Below are 7,196 nucleotides of genomic sequence, written 5' to 3'. Positions count from 1 at the left end.
TTTTATACTTATTTAATTTCAAATGCTGCCAACACTAGCTCAAATCACCACAGAAAATTCAGGAACCTGCTTAATTCCTTCTCATCTTTGATGAGAAATTACTAAGCAGATTTATCCAGCTTCTGTTTTAAGAAATGGAAAAAATTTAATTTCACACTGTCCAGCAGAATCTCCTCACTCATGTAGTATCTACTGAGTATCCATAATGAAAATAACTTAGCCAAACATCATTGAATAAACTCATCATCAAACTGTGCTTCAAGTGTAAATACATCAACTCCTTCGGCTTCCATGCTGCTCACACCTGTTTCTCATTCCAGCATCCAAACTATTTGGTTTGTAGATGGGCCTTAGTGTCCACCTGGCCAGGCATGAGTCTGGCAATAAAAACCAACCTGCTTTTAAAACCCACTCTCAGGGAGTCAGAATAGTTAAGTATTTAAAAGAAATGGGTCTAGAGTGAGAGTCCTCAAGCCTCTGGCTCTGGATTCATTTTTCTTTGTGGGCAAAATACTGAACATCTCTGCATCCCTGTCTTAAATGAGTCTACCACTACCTACCTCACAAGGGTGCTGTGAGGCTACTGTGAACAGCATGCAGGATGCTGTGTGCAACGGCAGACCTGTTACAGAGGTGCTATGGGATTTAGACCAGGACAGATCAGTGAGTAACCCTTCCCCCACCCCTGGGGAGCCCCAGGTCTGTGAGGATATCTCTCTAGCCACACTCTGTGGCTCTGTTTATCTTTAACATCACTGACTCTTACAAAAAAAATCATTTTAAAAAATCCTCTTCTCTCCTTAAGAGATGCTGGCTTGGAAATGTTATTAATTTTAAACAAGAACAGAAGTGATTCACTCCCAGGTGCCGGGGATGGGGAAGCAGGAATTCAGCTCAACATGAAATAGGAGTTTGAATAGGTATCTTCAAGGGGACACATTTTTGGAAGAAATTTTTGCCTAGGGCTTTCTGTGGTTTTCAGTCTGACTCCCCAGGTTTCTGTATTGACACACACCCCTTTTCCCTCTAATTGGAAAGGAAGCCGCAATCCCATTTCATGATGAATTCTTTTTAACAACTGTTGTAATTATTTTCTTAGAGGACCATATTTTAATGCCACGTTGTGTCTAGCTAAGCCCTATTGTCTTAGTGTCCTTCAAAACTGTCAGTTTCTTTAAAATACAGGGGTGGGAGGGGGAATCTGATAAGTACATTGTTGTAATTGATTTATATGTTTGAATTGTCTTATCAGAAAACAAAGTTATGAATTTCATCTGTTGAAACAAAAATAAAATAATTTCCTAAAAATGTACTTGATTTTTGTTTTTGAATATTGGAAAAGGTATTTATGATTCTTCTCTTTTTGGTGTTTCATTAGCACCAATCTGTTATTAGCCATAGGTTATAACAGCTTCACCTTCTACATCCATTCACACACCTTAGTCCTTTGTTATATAAACTTGGGAAGCCATAGAACATAATTGTTCAAGACTTAGTATTGAGGAAAGGCTTTGTATTCGATGCTAAATATGGTGTTATGTTAGACAGACTGGTATAAAGAAATAAGCCTTTCAAGCTATGTGGTGATTTTGTCTATTCCAACATCACTGCCAATGGAAAATGTCACCAAAAGTGATGGGAAATGGCCAGGGATTGTTATTTCTATTAGCTAGGAAACTTTAAGAAATGTTAAAAAAAATAAGCTTAACTTTTTAAAAGTCTGGGGCTGTAAAGATGGCTCACAGTTCAGTGATTGTTGTATATGCACCAGGTTCGATCCCCAGTCCCCATCTTTAATATGATACCTGCAATCTCAGCACTAATGAGGCAGAGTCAGAAGGATCCCTGGGGCCTGCTGGCCAGCAAGTCTAGCTGAATTTATAAGCTCCACATTCAGCAAAAGACCCTCTTTCTAAAAATAAAGAAGACATGGATTGAGAAAGAGACACCAACATCAGTCTCTGGTTTCCACATGCACACATGTGCATGCATGCACATACAGGAACATATATACACATACCCAAAAAGGTTCTGGGCCAAGATTCTGCTGTAATAATTTAATGCAACTTAAAGCAACAAATTGCAACAAAAAAAAAATCCAAGTACTTGTGACATAATTGGTGTCATATTCAGTTCTGTCTGCCATAACAAAATAAGACAAACTGGTGGCTTCCACCACAGGAATTTATTTTCTCACATTGTGAGAGGCTGATACGTCCAAGATCAGGTGCAGTACAGTCAATATCTGGGAGGACTGTCCCTGTAGGGTGTACATGGCTGCCTTCTCTATGCTTACATTGTCTTTTATCATTGAATGTACTTGTAAGTACATACCTGAACATAGGGTGGTCAGAGAGACACAGAGGCACAGAAAAATCTTCTTATAAAGTCACCATTTCTGTCAGATCAGGACCCTTGTTGTACCAATGACCTTTCTTTTTACTGTGATAAAATACCCACAGACAATGTAAAAGAAGGAAGGATTTATTTTATGGTTTCAAAGGATTCAGGCCAACACAGTTTAGAAGATATAACAAAGCTATTCACATCACAGTGAAATAGAGCCAGGAAACAGAGAACAAAAAATACTAGAATTTTGTTGGCTTTTTCCTTTTTCCCTTTTAATTCTTCCTAGGCCTCCTTTCATGGCCTGATTCCAGCAACATTCTGGCTCTTACTGCTCAGTTAATCTTCTCAGGAAATACTTCCAGAGACTTATCCAAAGGGATCTTCAATATCCTAAGTGATTCTCAGTCCAGTTGTTGGCAATAAACATTAACTATCACACTATCCATACAACCTCATTTAACCCTAATTAACTCCTTACAACCCTATTTCCAAATATAGTCAATTTGGGGGTGGGGTTGGCATCATATAGATTGGGGATAGGAGAACAATTTAGTTCATGGCAGTTGCTATCGCACATTGATAAAAGTGTAATATTGCCTTTAATTAACATAAGATGAGAAATGTTATAAAGGATTAGGGAGGCAAATTAAGAAAGTCAATATATACAAGGAAAAGACTAGGAAAGGACTTTCAACACTAGTAAATAGTCCTCTGTGTTTTACTTATTTGCTATCTCCTTGACGCAGCATTTTCTCCACTACTGTATGTCTCTTCACAGCAGTAGAACAGTGACTAAGACAGAAGTTCACTGTCCTATTGCTGGGAAGAAACACTGTGATTTTCACCGTAATCAATAAGGTCCTTAAATTGCCTCGTCTTCTCATTCTCACAACACACCCCTAGAGCCGCATTAACATTTTCCTAAAATTTTAACCAGTGGAGTGTCTTTTCTTGTCTAATATCATTCCTTAACTTCTCTCTGAAAGAAGTCATTCTTCTGCCAATTCTCCAAGACTTATCAAGTTCCCTTTTGACTATGCCTCCCTCCATTGTCTAAAGAAAGCTTTGTACAGGGGAAAACACATGCTGCCTTCCATATCGTAAGTCAAGGTTTATTCTAAATCCTAGTTAACTAGATCATTTCAGTCGGCAGACGGACATATCCATGGGTGCAGAAGACGGGCTATTTGCTTCTTTATTTGGGCCTGGAAATGTCAATCAATGTATTCATGTGTAAACCCTAGTTCAATAGCACCACAGCGTTTACTAGTCTGCTAAGATTATTTGTAGGTTGTCAGAGTCCTCATGATTGACATGTCAAGACCTGAACTATCTGCATCAAAGAGACAACTGCCTAAAGGAAAGGTCATTCATGGTGCATAAAACTCCCCATAGTCAGTCCCAGCTGTTTTGCAGACAGTAGGAAAACATAGGCTAGCCTCAGGATGATAGGCCAGCATATGTCAAATGTATTCTCACACCTACTGAGGTTCCCAGGGAACCTGGCCTAGACTTTTTCTCACATACCACAATAAAAGATTCAGAAACTGAGTCAAGCAGAAAACTTTAATTTTTCAAAGGTTAGATTTGTCTGTACTAAGCTAGATTCCTCACATGAAACAAACTGTCCTGTGCCTTGTGAACACTGAAGGAGTCAAAGACACTTGTTTTTCTTGACTATGGTCGTTTTTATGGCTGGAACTTGAGTTTCCAGACATCACCATCCTAGTTTTACACATTTGACCACTAGCCAGCTCTTCAAACATTCTTTCAAAGGTACATTAGAAAAGACACAATAGTCCAATTAGAATAAAAAAACCCATTGTATTTTTTCTAATTGTAATAGTAACATCTGCTTGCTCAAGTTAGAAAATACACAGAGGCCAAGAAAAGATCTTTTCTATTCCCATCTTTCAAAGGCAATTGGTTATTATTAGAGGACAATGCCTATTGATCCTTTCAAGATAATCAGGTAGGTTATATAATAGAGATATAACATGTTTTCCTATCCCCTTCAGGTCTACTGTAGAATTCTGCTCTCTAATCCCCCTTTCCTCTATGATGAAACACTCCTGAGACTTTGATGGACTACCAACAAAATCATTTTTTCTATAGCCAGAAATAGTCTGCCTATTCTCTTATCCAGAGTCTCAGGAAAGGATCCTATGAAAATCCATAGTGATCATAGCAAGAGTTGTATCCCTAAATAAACATTCATTGAAAAAGTGTATCTTTCTTGATGAGAAACTGTTTGATTAGGATTAAAGGAAAAGAAGAAATAAACTAAGCTCTAGCTTCCCTGGAGAAAACTGCCTCTGCTGTTTACAGGAAAGCATTTCTGCCTCTTCTTTAAAACTTCAGTTTCTAGTGAAAGGGGTGATTCTTAGAAGAAAGTGGAGAAATGATCACAGTAGTCTAATTAGGATACACTGGGCATTGAGTAACATTTAGAATTTCTGTTACTTGGAAAGGAAAAATGAATGCTATTTGCCCTTATCAGAGGTTAGTGTTGCAGATGGACACAGAGTGGCAACTGTGGCCTATCACATGCAGGTCCCAATTTACCAGGAGAGGAAAGCTCATAACAACACATGCTGTTGGTACTGAATAATGCAGTTTGAGCACGCTGCTGGAAATCACCTCATTCAGAGAGAGATAAGCAGAAAGGCAAAGAGGAATTCTAACACAGAAAACTTAATATATTATTGAAGGTTCTAATTAAATGCCCACATATTATTAAACAGAGCCAAAGCTGGCTGTCCTTGCAAGCTCTGGCAATCTTTACAGGGCAGCAAGTCTCATTTATGTTTCCTCTCGTCACTGTCAGTTTGCCACAGCGTGCTTCCATTTGTCAGATTTATTACATACATAGCACTCTTGCCAAATTCCTTATAGTGTCACACATCCTTACATTGGATATGGGGAAATCTAGACAAGTGGATTTAATTTCAGGTGAGTTTAGGAAGAAATGCACAGATGTCTGGCCTCCTTGCAAATCACTCATTCAAATGCTCAGCACATACTAGATGTTCAGCAAGTACATCACCAAAACAGACGGGACAATGAATCATAGTCATAATGAGGCCTAGATGCTTCTCTGTATGAAGGATATCAGTATACTGTGTTGTGAAGCTTACTGCTGCAAATTTTTAATTGCACAAATTATGTATTTATTATAGAACCATTATAAAAATTGATGACAAAACAAAAAAGAAACCCTAGGATTTCTAGTAATTTTCACATGAAGAAACAACTGTTGTTAACACTTAGATGCTTAACTTAAACACAGCCCATTATTTCTAGACACATACACATTTTAGTAAATACATTTTGTCTTATATGAGTCTTTTTCCCTAAGCATCGATTATATTAAATCTCTTCTATAAACATCCACACAGAATTCTGTTGCTTATTTGAACTACAAGGTATCTAACTAAAGACTAATTTTTAGATCTTTAGATTGATAATATTCCTTACAGTAAGTACCTGTATACCAGATAACTTTGGAGCTAAATATTTATCTATGCTTAGAATTATTTCCTTAAGAAGTTACTGGAATTATAATTACTAGGTCAATATTAATAAAAGTGTATATGCTTTTGGTCAATAGTAATGAATTAACTTAGTAGTGTGTAAATTAACCAATATGCAGTTTAACCAGTAGGTTCTAAAGGGGCCCTTTTCCTTCAGCCCTACAGAACAATGCTGGATTCTAATTTTAAAGATCTCAAATAAAATAAATATGGCCACTTTGTCTTTTTAGGTGTAGCACCTACAGATCCCGGCTTAGTCTATGTCGGAGTTCCCTGTCAAAGTCCTGCACTTCAGAGGCATGTGCCTAACAGCTTTCCCTTTTCTGAAGTTGAATTACGGTTGGGCAAGAATATTCAGAAATTCTTTTATTCAATTAGTACACATTGAGTCTCTTCAAAGTAACAGTTGTTCTTCTAGACACTGCTATAAAACAGTAAAATGGATAAAGCTCCTAGCTCTCAGAAGCTTAAGTTTTGATAGGTGTGAGGGAAAATATTTAAATAAATATACAATGTTTCACGTAGCCATAAGTGCCGTCTAGTGTTCTAGGTGGGCTAGTCAGAGATGTAACCTCAGAGGAGACAAATAGCCACCTGTGGATGAACTCAGTGTGTCACTTACATCAGGAGCAAAGTAGGAGAGACACGCAGTATTGACCCAGCACTCAGGAGACAGAAACAGACAGATCTCTGAGTTCCATGCGAGCCTGGACAAGTTCCAGGACAGCCAGTGCTCACAGAGAAACCCTGTCTAAAAAATGAAAAAGCAAACAAACAGATAGTGAAAATGAAGAGAAGGGAAACTTAAGAAGGGTCCAATCAGATTTTTAGAGAACCTGGAATTTTTCTCTACCTGATGAGAAGTGTTCAAGGGTTATAAAACAGAAATGTGATGTGATCTCGTTACCATCTAGGGGTCTTGATCAGGTTCACTTTCTCAAGTTAAAGAATAAAAAGGCAGGAATATGTCAAACACAAGTAGCAGTGGGCGAAATCTTAGAAAGAGCAGGAGAGTCAACCAGTGAAGAAAGATTTTATTTGGGGTGAGGAAACACACACAGCAAGGCACACAGAAAGAAAGGCCCTGCACTCAGGGGGCTCAGGAGCTTCAAACTAGTCTCTCGGGGAGAGCCATGGGCTTTAAGGGTCTTTGAGGGGTTTTCCTCCCCTAAATTAGGGTTACTCTGTTTGCACAAGAACAGGGAGGCTGAGACCCCTAGATCTTTGGGGTAAACATGTCCAGTCTTGAGCTTGCCTGGCCTGTTCTGATGGCAGGAGAGCCATGCTAGCAATCAAAAAGCTCAATTTTCCTTT

This window comes from Peromyscus leucopus, chromosome 2 (assembly GCF_004664715.2).
Source record: "Peromyscus leucopus breed LL Stock chromosome 2, UCI_PerLeu_2.1, whole genome shotgun sequence".
Classification (NCBI taxonomy): Eukaryota; Metazoa; Chordata; class Mammalia; order Rodentia; family Cricetidae; genus Peromyscus; species Peromyscus leucopus.
Note: the sequence above shows the minus strand (reverse complement) of the source record.